This window comes from Lissotriton helveticus, chromosome 2_1 (assembly GCF_964261635.1).
Source record: "Lissotriton helveticus chromosome 2_1, aLisHel1.1, whole genome shotgun sequence".
NCBI classification, from domain to species: domain Eukaryota; kingdom Metazoa; phylum Chordata; class Amphibia; order Caudata; family Salamandridae; genus Lissotriton; species Lissotriton helveticus.
In genome coordinates this window covers 1,934,406,253-1,934,420,111 of record NC_136059.1, presented here as the reverse complement: position 1 = coordinate 1,934,420,111, position 13,859 = coordinate 1,934,406,253, and the positions used below count along the sequence as shown (strand labels likewise).

Here is a 13,859-nt window from a genome sequence, read left to right as displayed (position 1 = left end):
CCTTTAGGTCTCCAATCAAGAGACATACATACAGAGCTCCTGAAGGCGTCTGAATCTGTTTAGCTCTCTACTTTCCACATTGAAAATTAGGAAACAGTACAAGTATACTTTGCTCTCTCTTCATCAGGTTATAAAAGGCATCAAGAGCCCTTGATTTTATTCCGTTCTGGGATCCTGGCTCCATTCAACTATGAACACTTACAAAAATACATTCTAAATATCACTTCACATGGAAAAAGTTTAGACGTAGGCAAGCATTGTAAAAGTGGTTCCTGAATAATAAACTTCTAAAGAAGCTAAAGGTTCAGTTACAGGTTTTCACACAACCTTTCTGGTATCAAAATCTACTCATTCATGATTCTTCAGGACAAGTGTTGGAAGTGTGATGAGATTGTGGAAGTTTTGCATTCAATGTCAAACATTCCTAGTAATATACTTTACAATACAATACAATATATTACAATATAAGTTTGACATAAGAAAAGATGTTGGAAGTAGGCCAGGAGGGGGGAGAGAACAGTGTGAAAAGGAGAACCGAGAGCATTTTCAAAAGGACCATGAGTGATGTGCATCTGTGCTAGATATCCACATAAAAAGATATTAAACTCTGCATAAAGATGTATCAGTTATTTAAATTCACCAGTTGGGGGATCCTACAGGTCGCAGCCTTACTTGCTCGCAGGGGCGACTCAGCACAAATTAATTAGGAAACTGATAAAATAAGTACAACTGACATGGACATAAGACTTTTAATCACATTCATGGTGGAATGCTAGTTTAACACAATGCCACAAGCAGATGATATTTTTCTTTGAGGTAATTTGAGAACCAACAAATGCGATGTTTGGAAGCAGCAATTAAGACGCGGAAATCCCTAATGGCTGTGAAACACAGGCTAGCAGTTTTTTTGTCTGAAGATTTATTCATGATCATATTTAGAAGAAATACTTACATTTTCTTCCATCCTAAACTGACATTAAGCCTTGATAAGTCATAGAAAATGGTGCCATTTAATCGTGTGAAGCCAGGGCTGCCCAATCAATTGCAGGCAAAGTACACATGATTTAGTCATTCATCCTTCTTATATCGCTATAGTAGTTTGCACTAGGAGGGTCATATTTCAGTAGGGGTTGGTTTTCATGGCGTGCCAGCCCCTGCGAACAGTATGGCAACCAGTGGCCTCTTGTCATGTCTGGCACAACCAATTCTTCATTATTTTTAGCTAATAGCATCATCCATCCGATTAATAATATCACAATAACACTGTTGACTCGCTACTCGTAATGCATTGTTTTCCCATTTGTGGAATATTGCACCCAGAATTACCCGGCTGCGGAATACCGTCATTCTGGGCTGAGGGGTCACATGCCTCTTACAAGTTTTGTACTGGTAAGTAGAGGGAATAAAACAATGATTCTCACATGTTTTTGACTCATTCCATAATATTTTCTTCATGCATTAAGTAGAAATCAAAATGGTAGTCCACTGTTATTCGGGGTGCCGCAAGGGTGGGGGCCGGTTTTGGGCCCCTGGGGGCCGTTTTGTTACAGTGCCGTTTTTGCAGCATAGCTACAAAATCGTCCCTGTAACAAAATCGGCAGAAAACGGGCCCTGGCAAAGAGCTCGGCTGCACCCCCCAACCTCCCAACCCCCGCGGGGGTGGTGGGGAGGTGAGGGCGGCCAAACACTTTCCAGGGTCGGTTTTGGTTCCCAGTCCGGCCCTGCAGTGGCGTCACTAGGGTTGGTGTAACCCGGTGCGGGTAACTCATGGTGTCACCCCCTCACGACTTACCGCATGGACCTCCTCCGGTGGCCCCACCTAGTAACCACCGGCTCAAATTAAGCACTGCCCAAAGACCCGTAAAAGATCATAAAAGAGTGCCCTGTTCTTCTACTTCCCGGAACGCTTCTGTGAATCGACCAGAGTTGTCTTTTACATTGTTCGTTCAACGTGTAGAGAAATGGATAAATACACGAATTCTAGCTAATGTGATATATATATATAAGTAACAACATCTTGGAAGATCAGGTTTAAGGTGGTAACAGTGGTTACCTAGAAAGCAGCAGGTGCTCGGCTGTCTGCGGAGGGATTATTTGCAACTGTGGTTTTGGCTAAATGTTGACAAATATGGTCACGAGAGAAGTCACAAAACGGAAAAATACCGCTTGAGCATTGTGAAGACAGCTCAGGGCCAATGAGAAAGGTATGCCGAGCACCAGGGCCGGTCCGTACAAAAGGTAATTCGTCTGTCCATCCCGTCTCGACAAGCAGCCCTGTTTCCAAGGAGACTCTCCCACGGATCCGACATCCGAGTGGCAGTAAATACATACAATGGCCCAGTAAGCCCCCCCCCCCCACTTGAGGAATTATTGTGCCAGTGTATTTTCCCCTTCTTGCTCTCAGGAAATGCCAAATGAGGAAAAATAAGTGCCAGTCCCCCAAAAAAGAGTGCAGTGTCCTACACCAGCAACCACCGGCTCAAATTAAGCACTGTTCACTGTTGCCCATGAACTCCACAGGCAACAGTGTGTGGACCTTTAGGGCAGGCATTCCTATGATCAGTTGTCTGCATAGGATTTGCAAGGCTTGGCTGACCCAGGCAGGAAAAAGAAAACACGCCCGGGGTGTGTGGGAGAAAGTTCCCTGCTTGTCCAGGGACATTTGTCTTTCGTTTCTCAGAAGCAAACTTTTGCGGTTTCCTCCTATAAAACAAAAAAGAATTGTTGAGCAGTTGACCATGACATAGTGGTGAAAGAACGTCAGTTATGTCACTGGATGCAATGTAATCCTACATGTCGAGCCAGAGGGGCAAGGAACCAAAATATGTCAGGATGAGTTGAGTTTTGTACAGCACCAGTGGCCTGTAAACCTTCCTCAGGTCTACATGACCCTCTAAGAGTGTCTTGCAAAGTATATATTATGCACAACCATTGTGTTAGTCTGACACAAATGCAAATAAAGTGTCCAAAAAGCCGCAATTTGTCTGCAAACGTGAATTGGAAAAGCTAGCCAGCTTCACAACGTTTTCCACAGACCCTTAAAAAAGTTTGAAAGAAACTTTGAACTTGACTCAACTGTACTCTGATTGAGAGGCAGAAGGCATATATGTTGGGAAACCTTTTTTATTTTTTAATACACTGTAATAGACTGCTGGCTTTAACAAACTGTGTCTGAGTAAAGTTTTATAGAGTGTCCCATCTGCATAGTCAAGGGAGGCGCTGCGAGGTATTGTAAGGTATGTGACCACACAAGAAAGGTGTGCTGAAGCATCCGTACTAAGACTGAGCCTATTTGTATTGTATTGTACTGTAATTGCATTTATATAGCGCTTACTGACCCTGACGAGGCGACAGAGCGCTTTTCAGCGAGTAGCACACAAACCCAAAAAGGATTAGTGGATCAGTATAGTGAAATTGTGTAATAAGTAAGAGCGCAACACGTGCCCTGGCAATCGGACTGTAATAATGTGACACCACTATAGTTACAGGTGTAGTGCCCAGTGAGAGAAACAGTGAGTATGTGTCATGGGTTTCCTGAACAGGGTGGGTTGGAGGTGTGGTGAGCCATGATGATGCAGAAGAATCAATTCAGTGGTGTAGCGCCGATTTTCCCTAGCAGCACACCAGGAGCTACACAGAGGGTGAAATAGTTCTAGATTATTACATATTATTATTCTAAGAAAGTAGGCTGGGAGAAACTGCAGATAGGAGCTGCACGTGCTCTGGAATACTGCAATAAGGGTCAAAGACTGTAAGAGGTGAGGAGGCCTGGACATTTGAAGTGACGCCCCAGAAACAGTTATTTTCGTTTATAGCACTGCCTGAATCTATACAACGCCCGTTACTTAGCCCTGAAACAAGTCATCAATACAGCTTCTGAGACGAGCGTCAGTGCCACCGGAGAAATACGCACCTGTCAATCACCAAGGACAAATATTCTTAAATTGACACGATGGAGGCTGAGTACCGAGCCGGGGTTGTAACCACAATCTTTCACGTTGTTTAGTTCCTCCATTTAGTAACACAGAAATAAAACTCGTTTCCCCCTCTTCTGAAGTCCTCCTTTTATTTTCCAAATCTAGCAACACGGTGCCATATTAACTTCTTTTCATTGGTTTTTGAATGGCACGTCACCAGCTAGTGGTGGCTTGACAACAGCTTTGCCGATAACGTAAGTTTATCAAAAACACTTACGCGGACACAGAGCTCTGCTTTTCTTTCGACTCGATTGTGGTGGTGGCTGGGGCCCTACCCTCGGGGCTCTCGGCTCTGTAGTGCAAATCGCTCAGCAGCGGCACTCCCCCCGACCCCGAGACTGTCTCCTCTCTCAGTCTAATCGCGTGGAGGTGGCGCACGTCAGAGAAGCACAGCGCGGGGGCTGGTCCAGGGCCGTCATTGGTAGTGCTATAAAATTGACGGCCCTGGGACCCACAAACTACTAGGTATGCCGCCACTGTGCATCGCACCATCACCACTAAGCTAGGTGGTGCGTGCGTGGCTGTGGCGTGCGTGCACACTGCAGTCTTTGGTGCTTGTAAGCAGGTGCGCTTGCACAGCATTGGTGTCACCCCATGACAGTGGTGTCACCCGGTGCGGTCCGCACCCCCCTAGTGACGCCGCTGCGGCCCTGCTGTTATTATACAACTTGCAATCCTGATATAGTCAGTAATTGCTAGGTCAATCGGGAGTGCCAGAATGCTCACAGTGTGGGCTTCAGTCACTCGACAACAATAAATAGGCTTGTATGTAGATATCTATGCCATGGGTTCTGTGGGCAACGGTATTTTGTTTATGTTTATCACATTTTAGGTATTTAAACACTCACCTAAATAGTTTCTCACATTGGGACAAAGGCCGGTGTGCAGGCAAAACACGTACCGTGTCTCTTGTTGCCTAAATAAAGTTATAAATGTAACACGTGTGTGTGTGTCTGTCTGTCTGTCTGTCTATGTATCTACTAGGTAGATATAGTTAGGCCTGCTTTCCCATAGACGGAGCGTTTTTTGGTTGGCTAATAACTTTATCTACATTAACCCCTTCCAATGGCCGACGGCAGCACTACCTCGCTGGTGCTGCCGTCGGCCAATGTCCGACGCGGCCGCGCCCGTTTTTTTAAACGGCCGCACTAACGAGAAATCACGGAAGCAGCCAATGGGTTAAACTTTCCAAAAAAAGGTCATCCACATCAGTTCTTTCCTGGAAATTTCGGGGCAATCCCTCAAGCGAGTGCCACAAAAAAAGGGAGGTGGGGTCCCAAAACGTAAAATCGCCATGCATTTTCCATAGACTTCTTTAAGGCAGGTTACAGCAAAAACTGATGAATGGTATTGAAAAAAATTGGTTTAAATGCGTTCAGTTGTTTTTAAGATATTAAGGACCAAAAATAATTGTACATTTTGGCAGTTAGGCTTGCGAGAGTCTCGCGGGCATCCCGTGAGAGTGCAAAATAAACAAGCATTTGCAATGCAACAGGTCTCGCATTAGTTAGAGTTAGAGAATTTGGCATTGTTTATATTTAGCTGGATATGTTTGCTGGTTTGTGTACTGTGTGTGTTAGGAATGGCAGGTTTGTATGTATCTGTGGGGTAAGTATGTGTATTATAGCGTTCCCATGCCATGTTTACATTGCCAGTGAGGCTAACAGTAGACATATACACAGAGAAAAACATACAGAGAGACACATGCACCGATACACACATAGAGACAAACACACACAAACGCACACAGAGAGACAGACACGCACATAGAAACATACACACAAAGACGCACAGTCACTCACACATAAAGACTGACACACGTATAGAGATGCACACACAGACAGAGACGCAGATAGAAACAAAGATGCACACACAGAGAAGAGACGTACTTACAGAGACAAATGCACATATAGAGACGCACACACAAAAATGCATCCTCCCCCTCTGGCCACACACACAGACTCAACACACGCTGAAAGACTTGTGCAGACCTGACAAGTTGACTTGTCTCTTTCTCCTCTCTTAGGCTTTGTGCGCCTGGCTTTGTATTGCCAGTGCTTGCCTCTAAGTGGCATCAATGGAGAGTGGCACTGTGCAGTCACCGAGTCCTTGGATACCCTTTGTGTAGAGGGGCAACCTGGCACCATGTTTCAGGATTTATGTAAGAATGCCTTATTGGGACTCACTGAGGGATGCACTTTGATGTCTTCAGCACTTTAGGCAGTTCTTCGAATACAACATGGCCCCACATATTCCAACCTACGATCGTCAGAGTTTGTGGCAGAATCAGGGGCAGTAGTTTCATAAAGCTTTATCTTTCAAGGCCGTTTGCAACCGATGCATATTTTGCAGAAGCAGCTGAAGGGCCCCGTGAATTGCAGATATACCAGACAAACATGCAGCAGGTTGAGAGGATAACTCACTTGTAGCATGCAGATTACTTATAGACTGTTCTAAACGTTAATGAACAAAAATACACTCGTGTGAACCGCCAGTCAGATCTCTCACCATAGAAGAGATGATGAACACGTTACACGTCTGTGGTGGGTTTGGTGATTTGAGTGTGGTGTGCTCATGTTTGTGTGGCCTGCGCTTCAACAAATGTCCCCATGTCAGGAAATCACACATGATGAAATGAAAATGAAAATAAATGAGGCATTTATACAGTGCTGCATATACCCTTTCTGAATTTTAACAGATTTTTTTCTTTTTTTAGTATTACTGGAATGGAGTCTGGTAGTGGTAAAGGTGAAGATCCTGCTCCCCCATTTACTTTTCGCGACCTGGAAGTGACAAGATAGAATCTGAGGTAGACACAATGACAATGCCTCTAAGAGTTAGCTCCACAACTAAACTATAAATTTAGTAATCCCCACAATGAGAAAAGTCGAGCTTGGATATTTTGGCATCAGAAGATAAGTGTTAACCTCCCAACGAAAAGCAGTTGGCTAGCAGAATTTTCTTTGGGAGGGGAGCTTTGCATAGATAATACCAGCTCTGATAAAAAAAAAATTATAAGTAAAGTGTGAGTTCAAGGTGTACGACGCACACAGTTTTAGTATTGCCCCAACTCTAGCCACCCCCCTGAAAAGAATCATACGAAGTGGCTCCCAACTTCAGAGGGGCGTGAATTAATCGTGATTGAAGCACGGGGCCCCTCCATCCATCTAGCACGGCGCCTGATTGGCATTTGCTATTTATATTCAATTGCAGCGATCCTTGAAGAAACACACCAACACATTGCCACTAAAAGCCATTGATCATCCGGACATAGGCCAGGACCGCTTCCCCCTGGGGATCTTTAATTAGGATCTAAGCAGTTTAGATGCTGCCCAGGGTCCATGGCATGCCAACTGGACAGCGCGCGGCACTTCCTGGGAACGCAGAGCATCCGACAGGTACCAAATGCGCGCGCACTAAGGACCACACAGCCAGCGCGCGGGTGCAGCAGCCCGGTCCTGCAGAATGTGGGGGCGGGGGCAGGAAAATGACAGGGGAGCTGAATGAATGAGCGCTACGCTACTTCGAGTGACAGTCTCGCAACATATATGCAATGTTTTGCGAAACCATGACAAGCATTTTGAGGTATCATGTAAATAAAATATGCACTGTAAATCGCTGCTGCTAAAACACTGTAGACACCCATTTCTTCCAAGTGTGTTTTCGAATGGACCAGCAGGCGTGCCAATTATGTTTACCTTTCTAAAATGGATCATTAATGCACCTTTAAACTTTTTAATGGCTGCAGTGATTTTAGATGTCTGAAAAGTGCGAGCACACGTATACTCATGGAAAGTAGGTAATATTTACCATCGGTGCGTTCTCTTCTACACAGGTCTGCTGAAATGTGCCATAGAAGTAAAAATACCAGCATAAAGTTGGACTTATTTAGTCTCTCCATTCTCCCAGTGCGTTCCAGGGGTTGAAGTAAATGGAACAAGACGTCAGCGCTTCGCCGTGCAATGGATCAAAAAAAAAAAAAAAAGCTCCCAAATGGTGCGCGCGCGCCATTGCGAGCATATGTCTTCAATTATCGCGCCCGTGTCGGCACGATAATTAAAGACATATGGGCTTTGGTGCGCGTAACAGACACCAATAGGCCATGGACGGAGCTACGAAACCGCCTATGGCCTATTGCGTGTTCTGTTAAAAAACAGCACGCACGCAAAGCCCAATCAAAATGGACCTTGAAATGCACATGCACGAGCTGTGTGGAATTTCAAGGTCCATTTTGGAAACCCTACTAAAAGGGCTTTTTCGCTAAGCTTCGCTTGCGAGCCCTAAAAACGGAGGCCTGGGATTGTTGGAGAGGCCCACTTTTCCAATGAGCCTTTAAGCCTTCTAGCACTTGCAGGAGCGAGAGGCTCCCACAAGTTCTATGAGTGCTCCGATTTGGCTGTAGAAATTTTAGTAATGAAATGGCCACCATTACTGTTTACTGTGAAAAATTGGAGGTGTTGTAGGAATTAAGTAATAAAACTATATAAGTGTGCAGCGGAAAGGTATGATCTTCCCCTCGATTTAGAGAGGAGTGCCACGTGCCTGAGTTAGGCCTGGTAGGAAATAGTGCCAAATCACATTTACAAGGTTCTTTCCTAAAGCTGTTTCTCTTTGTTATGTTGACTTTTGACACACATTTGCATTTACAACACTTGAGTTAAGTTTTTAAGAAACACCGACCTTGCTGACACAGAAGAACTTTGTGAGAACACTATCATACTGCCTTAGCATTATGTGCAAGGACTTCATAAGCGTGATACAAATGTATTTATTATTACGTCCATATGGCACCGCAGCAATCTGCAAAATACAAACAATACTCTGCATGTTCGCAATCAAGGCCCGAGGGAAGAATGCCGTTTTCTATTTATATCCTTTGGTTCCAAATACAATCAGGGGAGACACTTCTGCTGAATTTGAGGGGTCTCTGCATGCTGAAATATTCACCTAAAAGCTGCCTGACATCCCCGTGAGGGGTGTCCAGTTAATGACCAAGACAGGGGTCCTACATTCTTACCCCCAGGTAAAGGGATTAGATCATCCAGAAGGGGGTTTCTGGCAGACCATACATTTACACCCTAGACACGTAGGTTAGCGTTTGCATCATAGGAGTACATTAGAATGTTATATACTGTATATGTATGCATATGTAAGGTGTCTGAACAAGATGATGGAACTCTATGTTTTATTCACTGTTTTAGCTTTCATTATCACTTTTGTCTGCTTCTGTCTATTAATGATTGCAACACATATCTTCTATACAAGAATCACTATGGTTCAATAAAAATTGAAAAACATCCCTTCGTGTATTCTTTGTATATTTCTCTGAGAAAAAGAGAACACAAGGGGCTGAGCTAAAAGTTCTAGATCTGTCCCCACGCTTCCTGAGGGAACAGGGTTATCATGTTCATTTGTTGCCAGAACTGTTCGCTCTCTGCTTAAACTTAGGGAGTCTAATGTTGGCAGTGCAAGCTAGCTGGTCTAAGGGACAACATATCCTATGGGGGTGCATGGAATCAGTCTGGGAGCATCCTAAGTTTATGTCGTCTGTAAACACACAGTTCCTACTGATTTGTGGAAACTACACAACAGGAGGTGTCTAAGGAGTAAGTACTGTGAAGAAAATAAAGGTACATTGTTTTTAACTAATTTTTATGATCTCACTAGACTCTCATGGGATTGTGAATAGTAAAAAGAAGTAGATAAGTTCTCATTACACTAGTAGGAATGCATACTGTGCTTCCTCTTTTCGAGTACTCTGATTAGTAAGTTATTTCATATTTAAAACATTTTTACGATCTTGCGAGACTCTTTGGGATTGTGAAAAATAGGAAGGAGAAGGGTATCTTTAAATACACTCTGGTATATCCACTTGTTAGTGTAGAAATTAGTCTTAGTGGAGATGGAGATGGTGTTTGTCAGATCTACTATTTACGTAGAGTTAAGGTTCTTTCCACACACAGGGAGAGAGGTCTGACAGGAGAGGTCTGTCACTCCCCATACATGTCATCTATGAGAGAGATCTGAAAGGAGAGGCAAGTACATCTACACATCCTACTATGTACTCTCATCATCTGGAAGAGAGGTCTGTCAGGAGATGCCTGTGCCTTCTCAATCACTACTATGCACACCCATCAACTGAGGAAGGTCTGAAAAGAGAGATCAGTCCATGCACACACCTTACTATGCACAACTGTCATCTGAGAGAGAAGTCTGAGAGGAGAGGTCTGTTGCTCCCCATACACCCATCTATGCACAGCTGTCATATGAGAGAGAAGTCAGACAGGAGAGGCAAGTCCATCTACACAACCTTCTATGCACAGCCATGATGTGACAAATAGGTCTAACAGGAGAGGGCAGCCCCTCCCCACTCACTGCTACGTGCACCCGTCATTTGAGAAAGATTTCTCAAAGGAGAGGTCAATCCATCCCCACATCCTACTATGCACACCAGTTATGTGAGAGAGAGGCCTGAAAGGGGAGGCAAGTCCATGCACACACCGTACTACTCGCACCCTTCATCTGTGGAAGAGGTCTGACAGGAGAGGGCAGTCTGTCCCAACGTACTACTTTGCAGGCCCATCATTTGAGAGAGATATCTCAAAGAGGAGGTCAGTCCTGCCCATACCCTACTATACACACTAGGTCTGAAAGGAGAGGAGTCTATCCACACACCTTGTTGTAGTACTACTCTGTTTTATACTCAAAACAATGTTTTAAAAAAAAATTCTGTTTAAGTGAGCACTCTTTCCTGTTAAACTGCAATATGACTGCAACTCCTTTTCAGAAATAATGTCTGCTACAGGATATATTATTTAGTTATTCTACCATACATATACTTTAAAAAAAAATCATGTGCTTCAACAGAATCCCTAGGAATTCACTGAAAAAACAAAGGTTACTGTAACATTTGAGTTAGATATACAAATATCTGTTTTTTAAAACCTAAGAACTATAACTATACTGCTAACTATCACTGGTAATGTCTGAGTTTTTATAGTTCAAAACATTAATGTTGTGACTGAGAAATTCACCTAACTATAACGTTTTTTACAGTTTTTTAACCATTCGTTTTTTCAGTGTGTATATATAGTATATGTAACAGATGTTTCCAGATTGACCGTAGACTCCTTGTCAGAGCATACCCTCTCACAACAAAAACACTGAAAAATATTCCCTCCAAATCCTGGTTTACCTCTGACCTCAACAATGAAAGACGCTCACTCAGACTCGCTGAAAGAACGTGGAGACATCACCCCTCCCCTGCCCATCTAATCCTCCTTAGAAACGCTAGAATCACCTACAAAAAACACATCTTCTCTGAAAAGACTTCCTTCTTCCGAACACAACTCTCCAGGGCTGAGAACCGTCCCAGGGAATTATTCAACCAAACTTTCACCCCCCCCCCCACCCCAAGCCTCTGGCCTCCACCGATAAATGCGTTGAAATTGCAAGCTACTTTAGTGAAAAAATTGCTTAAATTGATAAATCCTTCATGATTACACAGCCCCCCAACATCCAACTGTCCTCCTGACGCGTCCCTAATTCCATTTTCCCTCCTACCCCCCACACCGTTCCTTTCCCTCCCCTCACCCAACCTTACCGGAAGTTAGACCGACTGAACCTCGTCTTAAAAACAATGCCTCTTAGCATAATTTCAAACCTGTATCAGAACTAGAAGTCTTTAACATCATATCCAAACTTAAACCACCTTCCCATACAAAAGACCCACTACCATCCCCCCTCATCCATGAATGAACTTAAGCAAATCATCGCCCCTTACTGGACCAATATCATCAATTCCTCACTTTCCACAAGGTGCGTCCCAGTTTCCCTCCAACTTGGCCAAATCACACCCATCCCTAAAAACCCCAAAGCCGACCCCAATGACCCTAATAACCTCCGCCCCATCTCTAACCTCCCCTTTCTCTCCAAAGCCCTCGACAAATGTGCCCTTCTCCAATTAGATACACACATTGACTCCTTCAACCTACTCAACACTCTTCAATCTGGCTTCCGCAAAGGGTGCAGCACAGAAACAGCATTGCTTAATATAGTAGATGATATCCACCTCGCCCTAGATAAGGGTGAGTCCTACATACTCATTCTTCTTGATATTTCCACTGATTTTGACACAGTAAACCACTCAACCCTGCTTAAGGTACTTCAAGACTGTTTCGGGTTCAATGGTGTTGTCCTTAACCACATCGCTGCTTGGCAAATTTTCCTCCTGTGCTGAGGACCAATACTACTGGGTGTGGTTATGACGAGCTCAGCTCGTCATGAGCACAGGAGCACTGTACTGCATGACGAGCTGAGCTCGTCATGAGCATGGAAGGGGTTAATTGGTTTACGTCCTACTTCCAACACAGAACCCAACAAGTTAAAATACAAAACCACCTCTCCTGCCCCACACCTGTCTCCCTTGGTGTCCCCCAAGGATCAATTCTCTCTCACGCACTTTTCAACCTCTTCATGGAACCCCTGACCCTCATACTCAAACAAACCGGAATGAATTACCACCTATATGCAGATGATACCCAACTGTACTATAAAATTAAATCACGCGCCGATATTCTCCACCTCAACTCTGCCCTAATCAAAATTCAAGCTTGGTTCTACTCCAATCACCTTAAACTCAACTCCAGCAAGACTGAAATAATCCTCCACTCCTAAAAACAATTCTCTCCCCATTCAGTCTTGGATCTCTGACCTTAATGCCCTTAACTGCTCTCTTTCCCAAGCTGAATCAGTTAAATCTCTTGGCATCACCATCAATAGAGAGCTAACGCTCAATTCCCATATAAAAAACTCGGCAAAGGGAGAACTTCTCACACTCCGGCATCTGAAAAAAATCAAACCATTTATACCTGCTGAAGATTTCAAATTGATTGTCCAATCTTTAGTCCTCTCGGAAATTGACTATGGAAATGCTTTGATCGCCGGAACTCCCAAAATTCACCTTACCCCCCTCAAATCCGTCCTCAACTTAGCAGCTAGGCTCACAACAGACTGCAAACGCTTCGATCACATATCACCGGCCCTCAAGACCCTTAAATGGCTCCCTATTGAAGGACGTTCCTCCTATAAAATAGCCTGCATTACACATAAAGCCCTCTACCAAAAAAAAAAACACCTTACCTCTGAAATAAACTCAAGAAACCAGATTGCGCCCGACAGCTGAGAAGCACAAACTCTCTTCTCCTCATCCAACCGCTTTTAAAAAAACAAACCTCAAAATCCTGGTCCTTCTCTGGACAGGCCCCCAGCATCTGGAATGCCCTGCCTGAAAAATCTATGCGAAAACCCCTCCTATTTCAATTTTAAAAAAGACCTTAAAATACACATCCTCAACAAGTACTGGGGCTCTTAAGCCCCCATGTACTGCACTTTCTACACCCTCCCTCTCCCCAATCTTTCTCTCCCCCACTCACTAAATCCCCCGTCTCCTCCCACTTTCTACCTCCTACCTTAAACCTCTTCCCAAACCATATATACCCGGCTAAATTATTTTATGAGAAAACCCCTCCAAACCCAATCAACTCTCCACACCTAAACCTCTCTTCAACCTTCAACTCCACCCCCTCATAACCCTTTACCCTTATGTTTACAACTCCATTCAACTCTCATCTCACCTTATCCATGAACCGTACCTTAGCCTGTTTAAACTAACCTTTTTGAATGCTCTCAGTATAATGTTATGTTACGACATCCTCTTAATGTTATATCTTCCTGATGATCATCCCTTAACAGATCTCTCCAAAAAATCTTATGTTCATTATGTTATCTCTGTATATTTTCGTTGATTGCTTTTTGATACACTTGTCCTGTTATTCTTGTGAATATCAGACCTACAATGTTAAGCGCTCTGATACCCTTTGG

The 13,859-nt window shown here is 43.9% G+C and overlaps 1 protein-coding gene across 2 annotated transcripts in view; it reads right to left on the bottom strand.

Moving 5' to 3' along the window:
* Positions 1-13,859, bottom strand: part of INPP4B (inositol polyphosphate-4-phosphatase type II B) — a 1,970,577-nt gene that overhangs the window by 1,321,913 nt on the left and 634,805 nt on the right. The gene's annotated exons all lie outside the window — the stretch shown is intronic.